Here is a 26,074-nt window from a genome sequence, read left to right on the forward strand (position 1 = left end):
TAGAGGGTGTGTTAGCCAGAGGGGAAGAGAAGTGTTGATTAGGCAGAGAAGGTTAATGGAAAAGCTCCCAGTTCCCTCTAAAATGTGGGTGTGACAGCTTTTCTCAGAGAGCACACACTCACTCATGGCACATGCCACTAGTTAGAAAGTAACACACACTTGCAACCTATAATCTTGGAGAGTAGGTGCCTAGATCTTGGAGAGAAAGAGTGGTTCCACGGTCAGTTTGTCAGAGGTGGGATTTGTAGATCTTTCTGACTTTCAGGATGGCTTCCACTCAATTAGGTAACACTTCCTCTGGGACAGAGGACATCCTGCATTCACAGCATATATCAGGCACTGTTCAGAATATAAATACTACTCGTACAATAAACACACATCACACACATTACTGCGTAACACATCTACAATACCATCTTCTATAATGAGTAGAGATTTTTTTGTTTGGGCTTTTTATTTTTTGTTCCCATTTGTCTTATCTAGTATATTTGAGTCTAATAGCATGGGAACCACAGATGTTACACATAGGAGCCTGTGGGGCTGGTGTCAGTCCTCCCCCACTGTCTGTTCTGAAACCTGGGAACTATTTACCTGATTATTACCTAGCCCTTCATTTAGCAGTTATCAGACTCCCCTCAGGTCCCCTGGCCTCCAGCACTGAAACACCAGTTCTTGTTTCAGTAAGTCTGGCACAGAGCGAGATCCTGATCCTTGCTTGTTTTTACACCTTCTGTTGCTGGGAGTTTGAGCTCTGGTACTGGCTCTGAGCCTGGGTTCTGCAGCCAACTCCAGATACACAGATCCTGCCCAATCTAATTGGGGAACTTTCTTCCTCATAAGGTCAGGGATGTTGGCCCTTTTGGGGATAGTATAAGTAATCGACCTCCCATCAGCCTACCATCTCACCCAGGGTGACTTTGGCCAGCTGATTTGATCAGCAATCTGGGGAGGAGAGGAGGTTGTGGTGGCGGTGGTACCACAGAGTTATTATTTGTCATTTCTCGGGGTCACAACTTCCTCCCCCTTGCCTCCCCACTGTGAAAAAGAGGTTGCTGTCACTGACCACTTCCCTCCTGGCCCCTAGCTCAGTGGTGTGTGGTGAAACTCAGGGAGTGTCAGAGGAGAGGTACCATTCAGCTGCCAGGAGTGTGGTTTGCTGGAACACTCATTCCATCTGTCAATAATGGGCTGGAACAGAATAGCAGGCATCGACCAGCAATGGAAGTTCCCCCAAAGGTTTTTTTTGGGTTTTCTATTTTTTTTGGCCATCAATTGATTTCTTATTTCTTCAGAATCTGCAAGATCCCTAACACTTTTGGAGGATTTAGAAATCATTTAGATTTACTATTCATTACCGAGTATGATGGGCATTGAGTATTCAAAGGCGAAATAAGACACAATGCCTGCTCCCAAGGACTTTCTGATTTAATACCACACTACTAAGAGACGCAGGCTAGGTGTAATGAAGAGAAAGCCAGCTTTAAGTCAGGAAGACCAGGGTTCGAATTCTGTCTCTGACACATGCAGACTGTAACCTCGAGCAAGTCACTTAACCCCTTAAATATCTCTTAAAAAGCTCTGCCAGACTACGAGTTGTGAAGTAAAGCAGGTGCCAGTCTACATTAGCAGAGGAATTTTCCTAATTGGGAGCTCTTTAGACCACTGAAATCACAGGCTGTTTAAAAAAAAAAAAACGAAAAGAAAAAAGCTGATCGTCCGTAATAACAATAGGATAGATGTTTTCCTGTTAAGGGCTGCAAAGCTCTGGGGAGGCAGAGGAATGGACAAGATGCCCTCCAGAAAGCCCTGGCAGCCCCCCTTCCCCCCATCCCAGGTAATAATTGCAGCCCCCTGCAGAGCCCCAGCAGGTTTACAGAGTGCTTTCAGGTTTGATCCTTACAACAATCACCCGAGGTATTTTTATCCTCATTTTACAAATGCTGGGACAGAGGCTCAGAGAGATTAAGTGATTTCCCCGGGGTCACACAGCTAGAATGTGCCAGAGATGAGATTAGAAGCAGATCTTTCTTTTTGGACTCTAAAGCCAGAGTTCCAGCCCCTCCTCCGAGGGACAGCCGCGGCCCCAGCGCCTGCGCCCACGCCCAAACCCCTCCCATCAGTGTCTGTGGCTTCGAGCGCCCCCCGGCGACGGGGCCTGGGCTCTCGGGCGATCCCCCCCAGGAACCTGGCGGGCGCCCCGGCCAACCAGCGTCGGGCTCTCAGTGGGCCAATGAGGAGGCTCCTTACAGCTCGGGCGGCTGACGGGAGCTAGGCGGCTCTGGCGGCGAGCGCCGCTGACTGACAGCCCAGTGCCCCGAGCAGGGAAGCCCGAGTCGTGGCCGTGGCCGCCGCCGCTTGCTTTCCCTTCTCTCCCTCCGATTCCCGGTCCCGGCCCCTTCCTCGGTCCCTTCCTGTCAGGGCCATGGCTGCGAGGCCGCTTCGGCGGGGCCGGGTGCCGCGGGTGGGGCGGCGGCACTGAGTGGCGGCCGGGCGGGCGGAGGGGAGGGAAGCCGCCCCCGGGAGCCCCGCCGAGCCACGCCGCCTCCCTCCGGGCCGGTCCGGAGCAGGAGTCGGAGCAGGAGTGGCCGCCCCCGCCGTCCGACCCGGTGAGTTTCGCCGCGAGTGCGCGGCGCCCCTTTCCCCCACGCGGGATTGCCCCGCGCGCGGAGGTCACTGGTCGCTGGGGGGCGGGGGCGGGAGGGGGCAGCGGCCCAGGTGCGCGCGGGCCCATCCGGGGGCGTGGCCTCAGCTTGGGCCGCCCGCCCCCGGGGTGTCGGGGTCTTGGGGGCCGCGCGCTGGCTGGGCGGGGGGCTTGGCCACTTCACCCTTTTCTCCCGTGCTGGTGGGAGGAAGGCCTTCTCCAAGCCCCCTTAAGAAGAGGGGGCTCTAGCTGGGGGCGTAGCCTCGGGGCTCCTGTCCCCGCCCCCTCCTCCTCCCCCTGGTGGCCCCTGGCTGGGGGCCCTGGTCTGGCGGATGTGTCCTAGGGTGAGGGTCTTCCCCTCCCCCTGAAGACCCCTGCTGGGGTGAGAGTGCGGGCCAGGAAGGCCCAACCCGGAGCCCGGGGACGTTTCCCCTGAGGCTCCGCTGGATTTGGGATCCTCCGATGGATTGTGTGATCACATCGGTGCCTGGGCGGGGGCTGCAGCAGCTGGATCCCTGAGGAAGTGGGAAGAGCCGCCCTCTCTCCATCCTCCCAGCTCCCACCCCACCCCCACGCCAGCCGCGGGTGAAGCCCGGTCCCTGCGCCCGGGAAGCCCGCGGGTGAGACTCGCGTCCCGGAGCCCTGTCTCCCCGAGGCCGGGCCGGGCCAGCCTCCCCTGCCCTGCCGGCTTCCCCCTGGGGAGCCCAGCGGTGAAATGCCCGGACCCTTTTGGCAGGGCTTCTTTTCCCCGAGCTGGGAGTGAGCTTGTGCCGGGGGAAATGATCCGTCATCATCCAAAGCCGGAATGGGAGGGAGCCTCTGTGTAGGCAGGGAAAGAGTTGCGAACTGTGCTGAGCTTGGCGCTTGGGGGGAAAAAGGGCCCCGAAGCCCAGACCATTCTCTTTTCTGCGAAAAAACAATCGGCTTACTTCAGCGAGAGCCTCAACCATTTTGTCTCTGTTTTAAGTTGTGCGCAAATAGGCGAAGAGGACAAACCCGGGGCCCTTTCTTGGGGAAAACTCTGGTGTCTCCTTTGGAAGATTGTCTTAGGGCAGTGTCACTTCCTAGCTGACTTGCCTGCTTGAGTGTTCTCTCTGAAAGGTGAAACTAGGTTATAGTAGGAGGATTTCCTAACTGGACTGTTGAAGGAAGAGAAGAAAGCCAAGTTTCCTTCTTTGAAGAAAGCAAATTTGAGAAAAGAAAGACAATTTGAGGAAAAAAAACAAATGATGTTTCTGGGGTAGGTGGATTAGAACTTTGTAGTGATCATTGTAACTACTACTTTAAATTCTTCCTGCTTTTTCTCGCTAAGTTGCTTCCAGTTCTTTTTCCTTACTAAACTGTAAGACTATTAGCCAGAAGCAACATCTTTCAAATAGGAGTTCTGTGAACCCTACTGTGAAACCCACTGTATAGGGTTTGGTGGGGAAAGAGCCAAACACTTGAGAACGTAGACCAGGTCTCTTTTTGTTCATCTTTATTTAGAAGTCATTTAATTTTCATTTGTTTCTAAGTAAGCATCCCGCGGTGGGAGTTGATCCTTCCTGATCTGAGATTCTGAACTCAAAATTTTCGTTTTAATAGATGCTAACCATAGAGATCCTAATCTCCTACTTGATACAGAAATTCCCTTTATAAGACCATCCTCTGGCCATTGTTCATCTCACTTCTGCTCTAGTGACTTCACCTGTTGTTAGGTCACTTTGGTTGGGAAGTTCCTATGATGAGCTGAAATCTACACGCCTGTAACATCTCCATTTTAATCCTTGTTCTGCAGAATAATGTAAACTCTTAATCACAAAAATGGTGGTTGTTTTTTATCATAGCTTTAGCATACATGTTGAGATGATATATTTAGGATGTCCTTATGTGTAGGTAGGGTGATTAAACTGCACTGTTTTTTTTTCAACATTCTATAAAGCACTCTGCCATTTTTAAAGTGCTACATAATGCCAGCTATTGGTAGCATTAGCAATGTGTCCCTTTGAATACCCTGGTTTCCCCCCTTATCAAAGTCTTCAGTTCCCTTAGCATATCTTCACTGTATCTCAGCCAAAGTGGTGGTCATATCTTAGATCTCATCATCACCTGTATTTAAGATCTAAAACTTTGAAATAACTTCTCTCTGATGATAACGAATTGTCCTTAAATTTCTCCCTTTCTCACTCTGGTACTCACTCACACTTCTTTGACTTCATCATGACCTCTAGAAAGGCCCTCCACTCCTCCCTATTCTCAGAATCTTTCACTCATGTTCTGACTTCACTTCCTTTATTGCTTTAACTCTATTGTTAATCAGTTAAATTATATACTGACTTCTATCCTGAATTTCTTGGTCTCTTGTCCTAATCCCATCCAACCCTGCCAGTTATCAACCTAGATCATTTTCCTGTCAACTTTTTCCACTCCCCAATCTACTACCATCTGCTACCTGACTGACTGTGTGCACTATATATTACCTAATCAAAACTTGTTCCTCATTTGCTACTTTATCAGTTTTCTAAGTGCCTATTCTAAACCTTTTCTCTCCTCAGGTTCCCTCCAGGTTCCCTCTTCATCCCTAGGAGATGATCTTATCTCCTAAGGTATTGAGAAAAATCATGATCATCTGTTATGAGTGACCTCTTCTCCATATCCTCCACCTCACCCATTCTCTTTTTCTTTTCTCCAGTCTCTGATGAAGATGTGGCCTTTCTTGACAAGGTCAAGTCCCTCAGCTGGTATCTTTAATCTATGCTCTCCAGGAGCTTGCTTCATTGTTAATTCTTTTTCATCTTTATTTTCCCCTATCATCTTCATTGTCCGTCAACTCTTATCCCTTTCATTGTCAGCAGCCACTAGAAAGAAAGTTATGGGGGGGGGGGGAGACAGGTAGGTGGCTCAGTGAAAAAAAAGTGCTGGCCCCAGAGTCAGGAGGACCCGAGTTCTGGCCTCAGACACTTGACACCCACACAAAAAAAAACTAGCTGTGTAACCTTGGGCAAGTTACTTAACCCCAATTGCCCTCCAAAAGGCCCCCAAAAAAAAGTAAGTTATCTGCTGTCACTCAGTATCTCTGCTTCCTCACCATCCACATATTTCAACTCCTTTGCAGTTAGCATCTATTAAATACCCATTATGTGAAAGGCACTGGTGATAAAAAGACCAAATTGAAGGTTTCTGTTGTTAAGAAATTTCTTTTACTTTCAGTTTGACTTCTGATGCTGTCATCAGTCTACTAACAGCTTTTCTTTCCAAGATTATTGGATCCAAGATTTCTTAATGTTGGAAGGTGACCTTGCCTTTTCTTCTTTTTCATTCTCTTTGATTTTTCTGCTGCTTGTAGCACTATTGACCATCTTCTCTTGGATACCCTGTCTTCTCTTGACTTCTTTGATATGGCTCTATTTTGGTTCTCCTTCGACCATTCTTCTGACTCTTTTGCTGGATCATAATCCACCATCCATGCTGTAAGCATGTGTATTACCCAAGGCTTGGGCTTGGATCTTTCTCTTTTCTTTCTACATACTTTCGGGGATCTCAGCTGAGTCCATAGTTTCAATGCCTATCTCTAGGTAGAGGATTCTCAAATATCAAATCAAGCCTGAATCTTTCTCCCGAATATCAGTTTTGCATAGTTAGCTGGATATCTCATCAGCATCTCAAGCTCATCACTTCCAAAATATATCTCATTATCTTCCATCCTAAACCTGATCCTCCTCCTAACTTTCCTATTTCTATTGAGGACACTACAATCCTTACACAGTCACTCAAGATCCTATACCAGAAATCATATTTGACTCTTCTCTTATTTTTCATGCAATTGTTTTAATCAGTTGCCAAGGCCTTCATAGCATTTATCTCCTCTCCAGGTGCTTGGCCACCCAACAAAATATAGGCCCTTATTACCTCTCTAGAACTATTATGACATCTTAATTATACTTTTTACTTTCAATTCTCTTCCTCTCTTCAATTTGTTTTCTACATAGTTGCCAAAGTAATCTTCCTAAAGTTCTCATCTGAACATATCATTCCCTTGCCCCAAAACTTTTGGTGGTTTCCTGTTGCCTCTAAGTTAGAATGCAAACTTCTTAATTTGGCTTTTAAGGCTCACTACCAGGTGACTTTCATTTACTTTTCCAAACTAATTTCATATCACTTTATATCATTCACTTTATACTTCAGCCAAACTAGGCTATTCTCAAACTTTCTATTCTTTCTCCTTCCTGTCCCTTGTGCTCAATTCACACCTTCATTATCTTGCTAAGGCTTATATATTTACTACTAACTTTTACTTTAAGCCTTTTCTTACCCTACTCCTCCTTAATGCTCTCTACTTCATTAAACTTCATTGTTTTTATATGAATTCATGTTTTAATTCCTTTGTATAATATTGTAAATTCCTTGAGGTCAGGGATTATTTTTAAATTTGTATCCTATGTCTTGTATTTAGTAGACACTTAATAACTGTTTGAATTGAATTGTCTGTTGGTGCTAAGCAGAGTAAGTCTAATTCTTTTTCTATGGGATAGGGACTTTGATTTCTTTTCTGTCATTGATAGACAGTTCCTTAGAGCAGGAGGGTAGGTAGTTGCCTATTTTTGCATGCTCCTGCAGTTAAGAATGGTTTTTACATTTTAAAATAAATTTTGTGAACTTCTACAGAAACAGGTTTCAGGTTTACTTGAATTTTGAGTCTTAGGCCTTAGTTTTCTAATCCGTAGCCTAGAGCATTGAGATGTTAAGTGACTTGTTCAGGGTCACATAGCTAGTACATGTCTGAGGTGAGACTTGAACACAGGTCTTCTTGGATAGAGAGGCTAGATCTTTATTCACTGTGATATGCTTCCTCTCCCACGATATCTCTTTAGATATTTAGAGACAGCTCTTCTCTCTCTCTCTCTCTCTCTCTCTCTCTCTCTCTCTCTCTCTCTCTGTATATGTATATATATCTCAAACTTTCTCCAGACTAAGCAGTTTCTTTTATCTTTTCTCATCGAATGGTTTCTACATCCTTTAAAATTCTGGGTGGCCAGGGGTGGCTAGGTGGCGCAGTGAGTAAAGCACCACCCTGGAGTCAGGAGGACCTGAGTTCGGTTTCTGTCTCAGACACTTAACACCCCCCCCCCCCCCCCCCCAAACTAGCCGTGTAACCTTGGGCAAATTACTTAACCCTAATTGTCCTCCAAAAGGCCAAAAAAAAAAATTCTGGATGACCTTCCTTTGAACATACTGTAGCTTGTTAATGTTCATCTTAAAATGTAATGACCGGAATCAGATTCAGTACTTCAGACCTGACTAAGGTGGACTAAGTTAGAACTATTGTTTCCTTTGATCAGTTCCCTTGATCAGTTTAGTTCTATTAATGCAGCTTCAGGTAACATTAGCTGTTCTTAATTGCTTATTGATAGCATCTCACTGTTGACTAATGATTGAGTTGAATGCCAACTAAAACCACTATGCTTTTAAAAAATGAACATCTGTGTAAGCCATGCCTCTACCATCCTGTATTCAGAGTTGATTTTTAAAACCTAAGGATGGGACTTTACATATATTTATATTAAATTTTATCTTGCTAGATTGAATTAACTGTTCTTTCTTGACTGAAAATACCTCAATCTATTGCCTGCTTTTTAACTGTGGGTATCTCATAAGGCTCAATCCTGTGCCCTCTTTTTTCTCTTTCTATACCCTCTCTCCTGGTGTTTTCTTTGGTTCCTATGGCTTCCTTCAATGATCTCTACATAGATGATTTCCAAATCTATATATCTAGCCCCTGATCTCTCCTCTAAACTCTAATCTAATATCAGTAGATGTCCCATTAAAAATCCCAAACTTTGCTTGTCCAAAGATAGAACTCATGCTAATTATCAAAACAGAATACGGTAACTGATTTTGGAGGGAAGAAGGAACAGAAAAGGATAACTCAAAAGTTGTAAACCTGATTTCCTGCAAGCCTTAAATGAGCCTGTTTTAGAAAACTTCCCTACTTCTCTGTAAGGCACCACCATTTTTGGAATCACCCAAGCTTTTAACTTTGCAGTTACCCTTGATTATTGCTTCTTACCCCTCATAATCATTTGCCAAGATTTAACACTTCTACCTCTATAATATCTCAAACATATATCTATCTATAACTGTATCTAGGTGTATTTATATATCCCTTTCTACACTGTCATGTGACTACCCCCCTAGTTCAGGTATTATTACATCAATCTTTTAATTAATCTCCTTGCTTGCTTCTAGTCTTTTCCTTCTCCAATCCATTGTTGACACAGCTGCCAAATAATCTTCCTAAAGCATAGGTCTGACCATGGTACACCTCTGCTCAAGAATCATCAGTGGCTCCCTCTTGCCTTTAGGATAAACTATACAACCCTCAATTTGGCATTTAAAGACCTTCACATTTGATCTCCAGGCTGTTTCTAGACTTATCTGATATTAATCTTCTTCCTGTACTCTATGTTTCTGCCAAACTGAACTATACCAGCTGTTCTCTATATTTAGCATTGTCACTTCCATGCTTTAGCACAGGCTGACTTCTGGGCCTGGAATGTGCTCTGAGACTCAGCTCAGGTGCCTCCTTCTACCATAGTCCTTCTCTGACCTTTGCTGGTTGTCAGTGCTCGCTATTACATTAGGTTATCTTGTATTCATTTGTCTGTTCTATGTGTTGTGTGCCCCAGGAGGATATAAACTCCTTGAGGATGAGGGGCTTTTTAAAATATATTTTTTTCTGTGGCCCCAGTGCTAGTGCAATGCCTTGTCCATAGGAACTGCTTATGTTTATTGAATTGAATTCCAGCTTATTGAGACCTTTTTTTTCTGAGTCTGACTTGGTAGACCATCCCTGCAGGATAGAAATCAATGTATTATTCACTACTCTTTGGGTAATAATTCTTCAACTAGTCATGAATTTACTGTATTATTCAGCTCATGTTTTCACTTCTCATTCAGAAGAATGTCATGACAGATTTTGTGTGATGATTCACAAAAGTCCAGGTCTTTCAAATTCATGAGTTTTAGTAACTGTCTAAAAAGAAACAAAGTTAGTTTGGTATGATATGTTCTTCATGAAGCCACTTTCTTAAGTCACTACTTACAAAGTATCTGGGTATAAACTTGTTCCAGATTTCTGCTTAGGTATTAACATTAACATTGATTTGAGGTTTCTGGAGTCTACTTTCCCTTTTTAGAAAAGTAGGCTATTGTCCGTCCTCACATATAACGTTTCCTGGTCTACTGATACTCCTTAACAGGTGACCACAAGCAATTCATTAAAAGCATTTATACTTTAAAATTTTTTTAGTTGTTTAAGGTTGTGCACACTTGAATTAGGTTTAGGTACTTTATTTTTTTTTTGATCATCCAGCTTGGGCTTCAATTCCCTTTTAACCATGTATGTTTGTGTTTGAGAAGAACTCCTTGGTGGTAGCTGAGTATCATGTCATTTTTTCCCATTGCACCACCTATTTCACACAGTGGGTATGTTTATTCTTTGTTCTCACCCTAAACATAACTAAAATCCTATTTCTTTTCCTAAATATTTTTCCCAATCCTCAGTTCACTCTAGACTTAAACTTTTTTTGACAACATTTTTATTGGCTCATAACCCTTTTTATTCTTCCTGGGTCATGTGCCTTTGCTTACATATTTTATAAATACCCTTTTAAAATAGGAGTGCATGGGAGGACTCTGTAGCTGCATCGCCACTACTCCCCCTTCTTACTCAATATTATTTATAATTTGATTGCCAAAATTTTACTCTTGCAGCATCTCATCCCTTTTGAGCCAGTTTTTCTTTGAGAACCTCAAGTAATGAATGGGCTCTTGAACCAATAATTTCTTTGATTTTTTTTTTTAATATGCTTTTCTAAGGTAAAGGGTATACATCTGAGCTTATCAATCACAAGCTCTATGATGACATAGTCACTTTCTCCCAAGGCTCCTTTCATTTCTTTTTTTCTAGCCAATTTTTCCCTGTAAGTCAAAATCTGGTCCAGAGAACTAATTGCCCACATGGTTTAAGCTAGAGGCAGCATTTAACAAGGCAAGTCGGGAATTTTATCAGAAGTTCTGCTTATTTGGAAATTAAAGTTCCAGCACAATCTGGGTAGCTGAATTAATGCTAATTATATTTACAACTCACATTTGTGCACCTCTCTCTCTATAGTTTACAAAATGGTTTCCTCACAAAACAGTATTATGAGATAGGTAGTACAAGTACTACATATTATCCTTATTTTACAGATGGAGAAACAGGCCCAGAGATGTTGAGTGACTTGCCCTCAGCTTCACAGCAAGTCAGAGGTGAGGCTTGAATCCAGATGTTTGGATTCTAAATCCAGTGTTCTCTCCAATTTATCATGCTCCTTTTCCTAATATTTGCTGCTCAGGGGGATATACTAGTTTTCTAAATCTCTCTCATCCATAATGAATACTGTTAGGAATCTTTGCCCTTTTGTCTGAGCCTCCTCCTGATGGGATCCTAGGATTTGGGGTGGGAAGGGCTCTTAGGAAGCATCTGGTCCAACTACCTCATTTTATAGATGAGTAGACTGAGGTCCACAGAAGTTAAATAATTTGCTCAAGTTCACACAAATAGTAACTAGTAGGTCTAGGCATTTGAACTGAGGTTTTTAGACTTTAAATCTACTACTCTTTCCATTATACCACACTGCCTCCTATAACAAATGGAGGCTTGCATTTTTCAGGCATTCTCTTAAATGATTATTTACTGATAAAATCCCAGGATAAGGGATCTGTGTACTCTAAGCAAGGTCTGAAACTTAAATCTTTCTCTATTACTGTCCCCCTGAGGCTTAGTATTTCACTGTATTTCAGTAATTCAGTAAACATTTATTAAGCACCTACTGTGAGTAAGACACTGTGCTAGGTGCTTTGGATTAAAAAAATGAAACTGGTCTCAGTCCTAAAGAAGCTTACACATGTGACTTGATTTATTACAAAATAAAACTCTTATCTGCCATGGAAGACAGACCTTAGAAATAGGTACATTAAAGTCATATTAAAGAGTCCCCCTCATTGCTCCTTTTATCCTCTTTGTTGTTCCTTATGCCGGCCCTTATAGCTTTGGGGATGGAGGAGCAGAGACACAAAGAAAGGCAAAGGTTAGCATTTCCTATCTGTCTACCTTTTCTTTGCTCCCTACTATACCTCTATTGATTTTATTTCTACCCAAGCCCATGGCTATAGTGCCTCCTCCTTCTGTCCTTTTCTCCTACTCAGTGAGCTAACCCTTGTACAAAGTGTAATAAGAGAAGAAAAGAACAGTTCAGCAAAATGAATTACTTAGCAAGCCTTTATTTTAATTCCTTTTTTTGACCTTAACAAACACCAACTAAAATGAATATTTCCATATAGCCATAGAACTAGAAAGGGGGTTTGCACATGAAACAGTGAATCTCTATTATGTACAGCTTGCCTTTCTTTTTAAGTATATGATAAATTCATCATGTAACTTTTAAAGCTGTCTTGCTTGTCTGTGATTCCTTCTGGCCTTCCTTCTGTTCTCTTTTGTGTGTTAAATTGATTCAATGATGCTCTTTTCTTTATTTTTTTTTTTAGTGAAGGAGACCCTATCCTTAGTGCATTTTCTCTCTCTCTTCTCCTCTCCCCCTTTCTCTTCTAATTTTCTCTCTCTCCCTTTCTTTTCCTCCTTCCCTCTATCTCTCTCAGTTCTGCCCCCCTCCCCCAAAAGTAAAAGCTTCGTAACATATGTGCATAGCCAAGCAAAACCAATTCCCACATAGGCATCCAAAAGTTTTTTGTTAAACACTCATTATGGACCAGAAACTGTACTTGGCAATAGGGACAAAAGTGAGATAGTGTAGATAGTGCCCTACCTTCAGAAAGTTTACATTTTGTTGGGGAAGACTATGTATTTGGCTACAAAATAGATAGAAAGTGGATTTTTTTGGTGAGCACCCTGGACATTAGGAAAAGCTTGTAAAAAGGACTTGAACTGAGTCGTGGATTTCAAGTGGTAAAGTTGAATAGAGATATATCATAGGCATGGGAAGCAGCCAATGCAAAGGCATGGAAATGGGAAATGGATTGCTATATATGAGGAGTCAGTTTGACTGGATCATAGGGAGACTGACAGGGAGACTAGTAATAAGGCGGGAAAGGTAAGTTAGGGCCAAGTTGTGAAAAACTTTAAATGCCAAAAAGAAGAGTTAATTTTTGCTAGGTTCTAGGGCAAGGATTCTTAACTAAGGTCCACAGACTCCTCAGGTTCATTCATAGATTTCAGGGGCTCTGTAGACTTGGGGAAAAAGTTGTATCTTTATTTTCACTAACTCCTAAAAGTTGACATTTTCTTAAATTATGATTATGGGCAACAAATATTATTCTGAGAAAGGGTCCATAGATTTCACCAGACTACCAAAGGGCACAATGATGCAAAAGAGGATAAAGAATCCCTATCTTGGAGGTAATAGAGAGCCTTAGGAATTTAGTGAGTCGGGAACTAACATGGTTAGACCCATGCTTTGGGAAAATCACTTTGGCAGATGTGGAGGATTGATTGGTGGGGTAGGGGGAAAAGAGACTTGAGACAGGCAGAACAATGATGATGATGTTATTGCAATAGTCCAGGCAAGAGATGATGAGAGTCTAAACTGCTATGGTGGCTGTATGAATAGTGAGAAGGGGTCCAAAGCAATAGATGTTGTGAAAGTAGAAACAACAAGATTTTGCATCTTTTTGGATGTGTGGAGTGATGATGAGTCAATGATGGCCCCATGATTGTGAGCCTGTATTGCTTGGCAGAATGATGGTACCCTCAACAGAAATAGAAAAGTTTGAAAGAAGGGTGGGTTTGGAAAAATATTGATTGTTTTGAACATGTTGAATTTGAGGTGTCTATAAGACGTCTAGTTTGAAATGTCTAACATTGTTTAATAGCATCCACATCTAGTTGATGATATGGAATTGGAGGTCTGGAGAAAAGCTTAGATGGGATATGTCAATCTGTGAGTCATCCACATAAAGATCATAATTAAATCCATGGGAGATGATGGGATAACCAAATGAAAGAGAGGGAGAAGAGAAAGGGGCCCAGCACATAGTCTTGAGATATGTGGTTAAGAGGTGCAGTATGGATGATGATTCAGTAAAGGAGACTGAGGAGTGGTCAAATAGATAGCCAAAAAAACAGTGTCATGAAAGAGACAATGGAATCAAATGATGTAAAGGTCAAGAAGGAAGAAGAGAAAAAAACAAAATATCTGGCAATTAAGTAGTCATTGATTACTTTGGAGAAGGCAATTTCACTTGAACCAGAGGCCAGATTATAAAGGCTTAAGAAATAATGAGAGGAGAGAAGGTATTGGAAATAAGAGTTGATCGCTTTTTCTGGGAGTTTGTGGAAGACAGTGAATCCTTGGTGGGAGAGGGAAGGAGTGTGGGGGAGGTGGGGAGAAGATAGCTCCAGTAATGATTTTTTAAAGGATGGGAGGGACTTAAGTGTCTTTGCAGATAGCAAGGAATGAATTTTTTGGAAAGGGAGAGTTTGAAAATTTGAGAGGGGATGAATGATTGAGGGAATATCAGCTAGAGAAGATGGAAGGGGATAGGATTAACAGTCTCTGTAGCAAGGTTGACTTTGTTGAGGAAAGAAGCTGCCTCATCAGACTGATTGGAATAAAGGAGGAGAAAATAGGTAATAATGAATGCCAGAAGATTGTGTGATGTATAGAAGGGGGAAAAGAAAGCCTCTGTTTTCTCAGCAAAGCAGGAGGTGAGGTTTTTAGCTGAGGGGGTGGGTTGGAGAATAGAATGGGAAACTCAGGAGAAGGAATGCTAGAATGAATGACAGATGGATGTAGAAACAGAAGGGATTTTGGATACCATCTAGTCCAACTTGCTCATTTTGTATATGAGGAACCTGGGGCCCAAAGGGGTTAAATATCTTGTTCGAGTTTATACAGGTAGCAGTGGCAGAGCTAGGATTCAAAGCCAGCTTTACAACTCTAAATCCTGCACTTTTCCTGCTGTGCCACACTGTTGTTGAAGAGGTTTGGAGCAGCTACTGTGAGTAAAGAGATAGAAAATCAATTTAGGAGAACTACAGTGTTTTCCTGAAGGTAGAGTCCCGTTGAGATTAGATAACAAATTTGTAGGGGACCCAGTCCATCCTGTTGTGTCTTCATCTTGCTTTGTTAAGCAGCTTATGAGTAGGAGCAGAGGAGGCAGAGGGTTTGGGATTTGGCCAGGCTTGGGCAGGGATAGGATAAGGGAGGGAAGGATTCAAGAGCAGAGGGTAATGTTGAACTACCGTAGTTAACAAGATTGCCAGGGTAGAAAAGGAAAGTCAGAGCAGGAGTGATAGCCTGAGAAAGTACCAAGGAGTCGAAGAGTTAGAGGCTTTAGAGGAGGTTTCAGAATTGTTGATGGTGGAAGTAGAACCCTTGAAAGTACTGGCAAGATCCAGGGCGTGGCCATCCCTTTTTGTAACAGAGATTGTAGAGGTGGAGGTTGTAGGAGCTGAGTAAGATTGAGTAACTGGGAGGTTCAGGTAGTTATAGGAACATAAACATGTTATAGGGACAGTAAGTTTGGAGAAGAAGATTGTGAGCTATATGAAGCATAGTTAATAATCACAATTCTAGAATCAGTCTTGGTCATTGCATTGATAAGATTTCTTAAGTCTTTCAGAGTTATTTATCTTTACAGTATTGTTATGCATAAATTGTTCTCTTGATTTTGCTCATTTTATTCTCCATCAGTTCATAGAAGTTTTCCAGTTTCTCTAACCACTCCCCCATCATCTCTTACAGCACAATACTATTCTATTATACCCATAAACCATAATTTGTTTAGTCATTCCCCAATTTATGGCCACCCCCTCAGTTTTCAGTTCTTTACCATCACAAAAAGAGCTGCTATAATTATTTTTGTGCATATGTTGTTTTTCTTTGATTTCTTTGGAGGTATTAGCCTAGTAGTAGTATTTCTAGGTCAAAGGATATTCATAGCTCAGTGTCTTTTGGAGACTTTTTTTTTCCAAATTACTTTCTAGAATGACTGTACCATTTTACACCAACAATGCATTAATATCCCTGTTTCCTCCTATATTTGTCATTTTCCTTTTTTGTCAACTTTGCCAGTCTGATGGGTATGAGGTAGAACCTCCGAGTATGTTAATTTGGACTTCTCATAATTATTAGTGAATCAGAGCATTTTTTCCATATGGATGTTGATAACTTAGATGTCTTTCTTTGAGAATTGCTGGCTAATATCCTTTGGTCGTTTATCAGTTGGAGAATGGCTCTTATTTTTGGATCAATTATATCAATATAACATGTAAATGAGACCTTTACCAGAGAAACTTTCAGTGAAGATTTTTTTCAGTTAATTATTTCCCTTCCAATTTTTGCTGCATTGATTTTGTTTGTACACATCACTTTCATTTTTTTCAAAATAAATCTCCCCCTTCTCTCTTCTAGGGAGCTACACCTTATTACAAATAAAGAAGAAAATTTCAGTAAAACTAATCAGCTTGTCTGCTGAGTTTGACTATCTTCTGTACTGTAGTGCTCCAGCCTTTGCAGAGGAGGGAGGGGGAAACACATTTTCTCTTCTCTTCTTTGGAGCCAAGCTTAATTATTATAATTAGCCAGTGTTCCGTTTCATTTTCCTGTTCTTTCCATTTACATTGTAGGCATTGTATATGTTTCTTTCCTGATTCTGCTTCCTTGGCATCAGTTTTTATGTCTTCTACTTCTCTGTATTTTTCATTTTTACCATTTCCTTATGGTGAATGCCATTATATTCACGTACAACAGTTTGTTTGGCCATTCCCCAGTTGAAGGACATTTATTTTATTTTCAGTTCTTTGCTACTATAAAAAGTGTTGCTTTGATTATTTTGGTATATATGGAACTTTGGGGAACATATTTTAGTAGTCAGCTTTGTGGGGATCTTTGTGTCAAAGGATATGGACATATTAGTCTCCTTCTTGTCATGATAACAAATTGTTGTCCAGAATGGTTGAACCAATTCACAGGTCCTTCAATAGTGTATTATTTATAGTGATTGGGTCTTGTACACAGGAATTTCTCAATAAATAAGAAAATTGTGTAATTTTCCTAAGATTTTCTTCTTGTAGTATGCAGTGATAATACTACTTTGTATTTATCTAGTAACTTCCCTGAGACTTGTCTCAAAATCAGTTAGTAAACATTGTTCCAGTCAGTCACTTCCAGCCAACTGTAGAGGAAAGTGAGACAGATGAAGTAACTTGAGGGCTGAGCAATTAATAAATTTTTTTTAAGTAACATTTTATCATCCGAGCAACAATCATCAATAAATAACTTCAAATAGAAAAAACTGATGGAATACTTTAGTAGCATCTGATTGTAGCCCTTATTACTTGGGTAGCAAAAAAAGATTATTTGAAAACACTAAAGCTAGATGTGTAATTGAGACAAAAAACTATAAGCAACCTAATAGCATATTTATATGTGGAAACAAAAACAGTTTTGTCTTATGTCCATGTATTAGTTAAATTAAGATTATATATACCTGTGGCTTAAGCAAGGCAAGTTGATGAGTGGGACATGTTTATTGTGGCTACTTATTGTGACAAGAAATTATTACAAGTACATAGGAAAGGAAAACTTAACCAAAAATAGCTATAGAAATCTCATGGGAAATGTTACTGTTAGGAGAATTGAGCATTTAATAGAAAAATGCCCAATCTTGACTGTTGTGAATTTTATGAATAGGTAGGCAGCACTGTGTGGAGGTGGAAAGTGTAATGGACTTAACTGGCCAAGTGCCTTTGAGCAAGTTAATTTACCTCTTTTGTACCTCAGTTCCACCTTTTGTAAAAACAGGGATACTATATTATCTCACAGAGTTAACATTAATTTAAGAATGATTTACTAAATGCCCGCTTTGTGTAAAGCACTTAGAAAATAACAGTAATAGTAATAATAATAGCTAACATAATGTTTTAACATTTTCAGATTTCTTTACTTATATTATCTCATTAGAGCCTTATAATAACTCTTTGAAGTAGGTAATATTATTATTGCTATTTTACAGATTAGGAAACTGAGACAGAGGTAAGTTAAATGCCTTGCTTAGGATTACACAGCTAGTACTTATTTCTGAGGCAGGATTTAAAGTCAGGTGTTTCTGACTCTAAATCCATTACTTTGTCCACCATGACATAGTTATTGCCTTCATGGTGCTTACATTCTAGCAAAACAGGTATAGTAAAATTGCTAAAATCATATACTACTAATTAACTCTCAAATGTTAACTGATAAAGGAATTCACAAAATACTATAAATAGCTCATAGTGAAGAGGATGCATGCCAGCAGCACACTTTGTTGTCAAAAGCATCCTTCCAGAGGGAGAAATAATTATTAAGGGCATGGGAATTGGTTCCAAAACATGAATTCTTTCATGGCCTTACAAGACCAGGACAGCTGTGGCTGCCCTGGTAGTGTCTGTTCTTTTCAAATGCAAAGATGGAATTAGATTGACACTGGCTAGAGGCTAGATGCAGTAGTCTAGTTCATCAGTAAAGTGGACCTGCAATAGGGTTGTAAGAGGGGGCATGGTAAAGAGTACTAATGGACTAGATGTAGAGAGAGAATTAACAGAATTTAGGGACTGATTAAATGTGGCTGGTGAGAGACGGTAGAGGATGGTGTCAAAGCTGGGAGAATAATGGTGATGTTAATACAAATAAGGGAGTTGGTAAGAAAGGTGATGACTTTTTTTAATCATGTAGAAATTTTTTGAAGAAAATGCATTCTCTTTTAGTCAGAGATTAAGGAGCCAGTAGGACATTCAAGTGGAAACGTGCAGTAGGCAGCTAGGAATCCTAGTTTAGAGCTCATAAGAGTTGGGTTTGGAGATACATTTGGGGCCATCTGCATAGAGGTTATGAATGAGCTCCTCAAGGGAGAAAATAAAGAGAAGAGGAGAGCATGGAACACAGACCTTTGGGGAGTCCTCCTTCACATTGAGAGGTCTGGAAGAAAAAGAGGAGCCAGTGAACAAAATCTAGGGAACAGTTAGAGCAGCCCATCATTTTATGAAGGACTGGGTGGGGTTTTGGAGATTATGCAGACTGGGCACCTCCTTTTATATAAGAGCACAATGAGATTTAGTGACGTGATATGTTGGAAGACCCAAAGATAGGCCTCTTGACTCGAAGGGGGTAGTGTTTTTTCTACTTGGCCATGCTGATTTCACGTCAGTTTAAAAAGAATAATAATAATGATATTGAGTGGCCTGGACTTGGAAACCGGAAGACCTGGGATCAGATCTTATTTGACATAATAAATAGCTGTATAACCACGGGCAAATCATTTAACCTCTCACTGCTACAGAAGACTCAGCCTCTAGGATAAAGATAAGAAAGAGAGAAAGAAAGAGAATGAATAGTAATATCACCTTGCATTTACATTATTTAGTAGAATTTGACCTTTGAGGACTAGAACTATCTCTTTTGTTTCTGTTTTCCTGTTCTAGGAGAGTACTTGGTACTTAGTAAGCACTTAATATATCCTTGGTTGAATTAAATTACTGTTTCAGATTTTTATGTCTTCTCATTTTATGCTAAGAATAAATCAGACACCTCATGCTGTTTCCTTTTAGCCACTTAACATTTTAGAAACTTTTCACTTTATTACATGGTTATTGGTGGAAAATTCTGCCTTAGGTAAAAATCTGATTATTTATGATCATCTAGGAGGCACTCTTTAAGAATAGGCAAAGTATAAGAAATTATTTGTGCTCCCTCCTTTTACTTTGATTAAATATGAATTCCAGTACCTTAACTAGGACAGTAGTTGATAGCATTGGACAGATAGATACTGGTATGTTTCTGCATTTTTTGGATCCAATTATATTTCTTAAAACAGGTTTGAGGAGGAATGTGAATAAGAAAAGGGAAATGGTGCCGTTTGGCCTGTGTGCGAAGTTGTTGGCAAAGAATTTTGAAGTTCACTTTTGCTTTGGAAAGGCCCTTAGATACACTTGAACAATTTTTCCATGTACAACATGATGTATCTTTCCAAATGCTCTTTTGGGCAAGAGTTTTCCAGGAGGTTTGCTATTATTTAAAATGAAATTTGTTGTTTCATTTGCTTAACTGTGGTATTGTAAGCCCAAAAATAATAGTGTGGAAAACCTACTTATTAAATGAAAATTTGAAGGAGAAATCTATCTTTTTTTTTTTTGAAATGCTAAATATATTAGCAGAGGCTGGTGTAGGGAAAGTTTTTAAAAATAAAAATGCAAGTTTGAACAAGTTTGACTTTTTATGGATTTTGAGACTTAATACTAGGTTAAAAATATGTTCAACACTTCAATACTGATTTTGTTGGTATAGGTATTCCCCCAATTCAAAATAATCAAATTTAGTAAGTACCCTCATAGATTGGTCAGTGAAAGAGAAAAAATATAACATCAGTTGATGGCTAATGTTCTGGTTATGAAAATCCCTGAATTCAGCTGTGCTGGTCTTTGGGGGACTGATACACAGAACATGTTTAAAGCCTTTCTAGTTTTAGCACAATATCTGGCACATTGTAGACACTTAATAAAATGCTTGTTGACTGATTGTAACAGGATGTGTTAGAGCCTGCTCTTACCAATCTACCCCATCATTAGGCATCTAACATTTCTACTGCACCATTAGGCACTAGAATAAAAGGAAAAGAGGGCTAGTGATGAAAGGTTAATATGACCTTTAACACTTCCTGTATGTTTTTATTTGAAAGTTATGATGTGATTGTATTAGGTAGGCAATTGTATTTGCACCATGGGTGAATATGTAAGCAAATAGTCATACTTCTACTATTTGTCAATCACCAAAACATTTATTAAGTACTTACTATGCATGAGTCTAGGCACTGGGTATACAAATACAAAAGCAATAGTACTTGTATTTGAATAAATGACCAGTGGCAATAGCTGTTCGTGTAGGGTCAAAAAGTCCTGTTAGAATTATTAGAAGTGTTTTATGTAGTATATGTTTTCTTTTAAAGTTTTGTATAAATCAGTTTTTAAAAAAAGGAATCGGTATAAATATCCCAAAGGAATTCAGCATTTTAAAGTATTGAGTAGAGAAGGAGAGTTCCTTTGTAATGTAAATTACAAATGAATTTATTTTGTGAAACAAATGGATTTCAGATAATATATCATATATTTCCCTTAGGTAAGACAATGTTTTTCCCCTCCAGTCTTTTAAGCCCAATGGTTAGGATTGGTTGTTTTGGGTTTTAGTTTTAAAGAAAAGTGATGAAGATGGGAAGTAAAAAAGGATGCAATGAATAATTGAAATAAAAGAATAGATTTGTTGAAATTTGATACACCATTGGCAAAACATTATAACTGCTCTGTTACCATCACTGACTCTTCATTTCTTAGGCATTCTAAATTCTTGTTACTTGCATCTAAAAGAATATTTTCACAACTTAATTAACCTTAAATGTGATAGTTATATGGGGAAGGCTTTAGCTTGTTTGGTATGTATCTCCTGATATATTTCACTACATGTAGACTTGAGTTGTTAGGCAGCAGACAGTTGAGAGTATAGTATCTTTTGAAAAGTACTAGGTTAGATATTTGTAATTCACTGTGGTATTTATTAATATGGATTTTATATGACTGGCCTAAACATTGATATATTTTGTTTTGACAACAGAAAAATAGAATTTTTTTTTCCCAAAAAACTGTCTTAAACTTTTCTTGATTGAGATAGTGGAAGCACCATATTTTGGACCTTAACATCCCAGTGTAGGACATAAAAACAACCCAAAGGAGGTTGAGATAGAACTAAAGATACCAAAGATAGAAAAGTAGCTTAATTGGACCAAGTATATATAGAGGAAGTCTGGACTAGAGATGATATAATTGTGAAGGCATTGATAGACTGATCTGTAAGATGTCTAATGGGAGGGGAAGATACCAAAGTTGCAAAAAAATTATTAATACTGAAAAAAGTAACAATATCAGTAACAGAGCTTTATGCCTACTTACCCAACTATACAAAATCTTAATCAGTCATCTGTACACAAACTGAGGGTTCCATAAGGATATTAGTAAGGAGAAAGGAAGCTTTCACAAGTGATATTTAATAATGGACCACATCTTTACCATCTCATAATTAAGCATTCTCTTTTACAATAAGATCTCTCATCTGTACATCAGTATCATTCAAGATTATTTGGCATATGTAGCAACAGAAATAACAATGTTCAGTGATTCTGATAATAAACATCAGGTGAGGCATTAACAAGGGAGATGCAGACTTTTTTTTTTTTGAGCTGCTGTCTTGACAAAGATATTCCCAACTGTGTTGGAAGAGACCTAGTGTAGAGTCTAGGTCAAAGAGGAATTCACTGTGGATGTTGAGGTCCTCCAGATGCTCTAGTTTACTGATGATCAAGTCCCATAACATTATAGAATCTTCAGGAAGAGATCTGTAATGATTCAAAGCTGTACATTCACACAGGAAAGACCAAATGGATAAAGAATGTCTATTACCCAGATTTCAGCATGTATTTGGTTGGATCCAACACAATGTATATCTGGAACAGACAGTATAGTGGTTCAATGAGCCAGGTTCAAAGTTTAACTGGAGGAAGAGAGTCCGTTGGATTGCCTTTTTAAAAAAATTGATTTATTGTCTAAACTTAAAGTGATAGAGAAAATGTTGATAATGCAAATTAAACTTATGTGTCTTTTTTTTTCTTCATATAATTTTTTAAATTTTAATTAATTTGTTTCCTTTTAGTTTACAGGATTTAATTCCACAATTCCTTGAGTTTCACATTTTGTCCCCCTCTCTCCTCTCCCCCCCATGGCAGCATATGGTCAAGTATAGGATCTGTAAATACTTTCACATTATACATTAGTCAGGTTATAAAAACGGATTGTATCAGATGGAATGAAAAATGATAAAGAGGACATAAAACCAAATAAGAAAAGGAAAAAGATCGGGTATTTTGCTTCCATCTGGATATAAACTCAGTTCTTTCTAGTTCTTTCCCTGGATGCACACATTTCTCTCCATCATGAATCTTTTGGGATTGACTTATATCACTGCATTGCTGAGAAGAGTCCAGTCAGTCTATCAAAGTTGATCATCACACATACGTTGTGTTTGTAATTGTGTACAAATTTCTCCTGGTTCTACTCTTCTCACTCAGCATCAGTTTGTATAAGCCTCTCTAGGTAAATATGAAGACCGACTGCTCCTTATTTCTTATAGCACAATACTATTCCATAACATGCATATACCACAACTTGTTCAGCCATTCCCCAGTTGATGGGCACCCCCTTAATTTCCAATTCTTTGCCACCACAAAAAGAGCTGCTATAAACATTTTTGTACATATGGGTCTTCCTCCCACTTCAATGATCTCTTTGGCATATAACCCCAGGAGTGGTATTGCTGGGTCAAAGGATATGAAAGTATTTACAGCCCTTTGGGCATAATTCCAGATTGCTCTCCAGAAAGGCTGGATCAGTTCACAACTCCACCAGCAATGCATTAGTGTTCCAATTTGCCCACATCCTCTCCAGCATTTGTCATTTTCCTGTTCTGTCATCTTAGCCAATCTGACTGGTGAGATGTAGTAATAACTCAGAGTTGTTTTGATTTGCATTTCTCTAATCAATAGTGATTTCGAGCATTTCTTCATGTGCTTATAGATATCTTTAATTTCTTTCTCTGAAAATTGCCTGTTTATATCCTTTGACTAAACTTATGTGTCTTACACTTTCAAAGAGCTGGCTGTTAAATATTTACCCCTATACCACTATGTTTATGGAACATTAGTTTGAGATGTACAATACGCCATTAGAAATACAAGAAAGGTCATACAGATGGAATGAAATCAAGAAGGGAGAGATCGCTTCCACTTGGGCACTTAGGAAAGGCTTCATAGAAGAGATGGTACCTGTGCTGGCCCTTGGAAGATGAAAATGATGTCTGCAGGCATCTATCTGGGGGAAAGTCTCTTCCAGTCTTGTGCAAATAAAGAGGCCATAAGACAACTTCAGGGAACAATCAGAAGTCTAGTTTGGTTGCAGGATGAAGGGCATGAGGAGAATATTGTCTGATAAGGCTGGAATGGTAAATTGGAACAATTTTATAATACACAAAGAGCTCTGACAAAAATAGGCAAGAGACAATGTGGATGTAAAATTGGTTAGACCGATTGCCTATGGGAATAAGAGAAGAAGGAGAAATCAAAGCATGATTCTATTGTTTTGGACCTAGGTAACTGGGGGACTCAGCATGGTGCAGTGAAAAGAGCATTGGTTCTTGGATTGAGGGTCTGTGATGAAATCCTGCCTCTTACACTTACTACTTGTGTAATTTTGGGAAATCACCAAACCTTTCTGGACTAAAATTTCCTCATTTGTTTTTTTTTTTTCTTTTTTTTGGAGGGCAATTGGGGTTAAGTGACTTGCCCAAGATCAAATGGCGAGTTAAGTGTTAAGTGTCTGAGATCGGATTTGAACTCAGGTCCTCCTGACTCCAGGGCTGGTGCTCTATTCACTGTACCACCTAGCTGCCCCAAATTTCCTCATTTGTAAAAACAAGAGGAATGGAGCAAATAACTTCTGGGCTCTCTTTCAGCTTTAGATGGAAGATTAATGAGGAAATTTGGAGGAGAACTGCTTAGGGAGGAAGATAATTCTATTTTGTACATGTTGACTTTGAGGTTCTTGGCTGGGGTGGAGGAGTTTGGGGTCAGAAAGCCATTGGTGATGTGGGACTAGAATTCAAGAGAAAGTTTAGGACTGGATTCATAGATTTGGGAGATGTGCAGAGATGATAATTGAAACAATAGGAGCAGAAGATACTTCCAAATTGGAGAATATAGAGGCCTTGCAGTATATGTCAATTGTGTGTTATGGCAATCAAAAACATTTAATGTGTTCTTAGACTTCCTTAAGAAAATAAATAGAACATGGAAGTGCTAGAGGTGTCAGAGTTTCTGTTTCCTCCACCAGGTTATTCTGCTTGACCCCTGGAGTTGGAGGATCTGGAGGCTTTGGTGGAAATCATGGAGGCAGGTTCCTAATTGGCATGAATGGGAAGCAGACCCTACAGAATCTGAATGACTACTTGGCTTCTTACCTAGAGAATATACAGTCTCTGGGTACATCTGATATAAAACTCAAAAGTTACATCATGGAAAGGCACAAGAAGAGGGAGCCTGATAAGAAGTAAGGTTACTCTCAAGATGGACAAAATTCCAGCAACCTGTAATTACAGATTTTGGGTGCCAACTTGCCAGTGTTAAGATCCTACTACATGGTGATAATATGTAGATATAATGATATACGCTTTACTCTCAAGTTTGAAAATGAACTGTCCATCAAGAAAGAGGTGAATACTGAAGTGGAAGTACTTTGAAAGACCCTGGATAGGTTTGCAAGTTGTCATATCTGACTTGGAAATGGAGATGGAAGGCATGAGGAAGGAGCTTTTCCTTATGAAGAAACACCACAAAGAAGAAATGAGCAAGTAACATGTCAGATGATATCAAAATTAATAGGCAAGTTAAGTCAACCTCAGGAGAGCTCAGCAAGGTCCTAGAGGGCATGAGATAGGGATATGAGTTTATAATTAAGAAGACCCAGTGAGACTTAGATACCTGGTACAAAGAGCAATCTGAACCTGTACCCCTCCGTATATTCTGCCCAGTGAACCATCATCCCTTGTAACAAAGAATAAAAAAAGAAAGAAAAGAAGTTGATCAAAACCAACCAAAACATCAACCAAATCTAATAGTATATACATTATTTCACACCCATAGTCTTTACAGAGGAGAGATGTTAATTTTCTCTTCTCATGCCAAGTTTGGACATTATAATTACAATCCAACTTTTTTTTTATATAGCAGTCATGCACATTGCTGTGAGGAGCTGAGATGCACTCTTAGAGATTGGCCTTCAGACCTGACACAGGAAAAAAATATTCTCTGGAAAGTAGTTAAAGCTGCTACTTCTTTCAGATTCCTAGGATATACAATAGAGGAGCCTCCCACTAAAAGGTGGAGAAGATGTAGTTGCTGACTTGGAGCGTCACAAGTATAGGATCTTTCTGGGTATCAAGACTCATCTTGAGAATGAAATTGTTAGTTACTTCCTTCTCCTGGAGAGTGAGGGCAAAGGGAAAACAGAAGAGTCCAAATCAGTCAAAAGCTCCAAAGATCAAGCCATGACACAGGGCATTGTGAACTGAAAAGTCATCCTTTTGCAGGTCATTGTGATTTAGAAGTCTGAGAGTGGAAACCCGTAAAGGTTTCTACTACCGTGTTTCCCCGATAATAAGACACTGTCTTACTAATTTTTTTGGAAAGAAAAACACCAGAGGGCTTATTTTCAGGGGAGGGCTTATGTTGTCCTGCCTCAGCTCTCCTCCACGGCACTGCTCTCAA

At 39.9% G+C, this 26,074-nt stretch overlaps 1 protein-coding gene and 1 pseudogene across 2 annotated transcripts in view; both read left to right on the forward strand.

The window, feature by feature from the left end:
* The first annotated feature begins 2,469 nt into the window (after nt 1-2,469).
* The window catches only part of PTPRA (protein tyrosine phosphatase receptor type A), a 185,026-nt gene continuing 161,421 nt past the window's right edge, over nt 2,470-26,074 (forward strand). The window contains exons 1-2 of one of the 2 annotated variants that reach the window (XM_069072293.1): nt 2,470-2,606; nt 10,871-10,930. The gene's annotated coding sequence lies outside the window, so the exon portion shown is untranslated. The remainder of the gene's footprint in view (nt 2,607-10,870; nt 10,931-26,074) is intronic. The other variant, XM_069072296.1, reaches the window with a different exon arrangement.
* On the forward strand, nt 3,280-26,068 carry LOC138149306 (keratin, type I cytoskeletal 23-like; annotated as a pseudogene).

Source organism: Petaurus breviceps, unplaced genomic scaffold (genome assembly GCF_028583685.1).
Source record: "Petaurus breviceps papuanus isolate PSGF00001 unplaced genomic scaffold, PetGlider_PUasm1.0 140, whole genome shotgun sequence".
Taxonomy (NCBI): domain Eukaryota; kingdom Metazoa; phylum Chordata; class Mammalia; order Diprotodontia; family Petauridae; genus Petaurus; species Petaurus breviceps.